The sequence below is a fragment of the Cebus imitator genome, unplaced genomic scaffold (genome assembly GCF_001604975.1).
Source record: "Cebus imitator isolate Cc_AM_T3 unplaced genomic scaffold, Cebus_imitator-1.0 Scaffold608, whole genome shotgun sequence".
In the NCBI taxonomy this organism is placed as follows: Eukaryota; Metazoa; Chordata; class Mammalia; order Primates; family Cebidae; genus Cebus; species Cebus imitator.
The window spans coordinates 960,052-961,598 of record NW_016107923.1 but is presented as its reverse complement, the minus strand read 5'-3'; the positions used below and the strand labels follow the sequence as shown (position 1 = coordinate 961,598).

General features: G+C 34.7%; 1 protein-coding gene across 1 annotated transcript in view; it reads right to left on the bottom strand.

Annotated features, from left to right (window-relative positions):
• Positions 1 to 496: 496 nt before the first annotated feature.
• Positions 497 to 1,547, bottom strand: part of NBDY (negative regulator of P-body association) — a 3,738-nt gene continuing 2,687 nt past the window's right edge. Inside the window, exon 2 of the mRNA XM_037734366.1 lies at positions 497 to 921. The gene's annotated coding sequence lies outside the window, so the exon portion shown is untranslated. The remainder of the gene's footprint in view (positions 922 to 1,547) is intronic.

Here is a 1,547-nt window from a genome sequence, read left to right as displayed (position 1 = left end):
AGAAAGCAACAAAAGAAGAATGTTCAAAATAAAAAAATAAAATTTATTAAAATAGAAAACAAAATATCCAGTGGTGAGGCTTGATGAAAGCAAAAGCAAGAAATATATTAGAAAATTGATTATTGTAATTTATCACATGGTCACACTGTGATATTAATGTCAATACATATAGATGGGAAGAAACTTCATAATATTTGTAATAAAAACTCTCAGCAGATTAGGAATATAAAGAAACTTCCCTAACTTGAGAAAGACAATCTACTAAAAAAAGTGAAACTTTTGTAGAATTTCGGAACAAAATAAGGAAATCCTCCACCAATGCTCTTGTTCCTCTTTGAACTAAGGATCCTAGCTAGCACAGTAATACAAGCTAAAGAAATATTGGAAAGAAACTGTCATTATTCAAAATACAATTAATTAACAGATAATCCAAGAAAATCTATAAATTATTAGAATAAACAGAATTCAAGAAGGCTACAGAATATAAAATCAGTATACAAAAATGTCAATCATGTTCCCATTTACCATAAATAATTAGAAAATGTAGTTAAAAAGATGATATATTTCACAGTGATAATATAAACTATAAGGTAATTATAAGTGAATCTAACAAAACATTTCTTTAGATTACATTATTATGAGTATGTTTTCATATAATGTAGAATGTAGTTTCAATTTTATCATTTGCTGCTATCTTTTTGTGTTTTGTTTGGCTACTTTTTAATGTGTCAAAACCAACTTTTTTCCTCCTCCTCCTTTTAATAGTTTTTGGTAAAGAGATTACCTTAAGAAGCACAACTTCCAGGTGCAGGACATCAGAAAAAGCAGGGTAGCATTGTAAATAATCTTCATTGTTTTCACCAAGTGAACTATTACGTGAATGCACCAGGGAAATGGAGTCATATTGCAATCCCTCAAAGACTGAAAAATAGTAAAAAAATATTGTGACATCATTTTTTTTCTGTTTCTGTCCATCTCTCTGTCTCCTGGTCTCCTCAAGTCATTATCCTTTCCCTGCCACAATTTCAATGATATATTCCTATAAAACAGTTGTATACATAGTATTAGAAGGGATGTATTACATAGCAGCTTAGAGCATGAACTCGAATCAAATGTTCTGGGTTCAAAGCTCAGCTCAGCCACTTCGTGCTGTGTAACTTGTGGCAACTCATATAACTTACCTTGGCCTATACAAACTTCTCTAGTAGAGTTGTGATTACATAAATTATAACATGCAAAGCCCTTTAGAAAACTGGCACATAGACTGGCACTGGGCACGGTGACTCACACCTGCAATCCTAGCACTTTGAGAGGCAGAGGCGGGCAGATCACGAGGTTAGGTGATCAAGACCATCCTGGCCAACATGATGAAACACTGTCTCTACTAAAAATACAAAAATTAGCTGGGTGTGGTGGCGCGCGCCTGTAGTCCCAGCTACTCAGGAGGTTATGGCAGGAGAATCACTTGAACCCGTGAGGCAGAGGCTGCAGTGAGCCAAGATTGCACCACTGCACTCTAGTCTGGGCGACAGAGTAAGTCTCTGTCT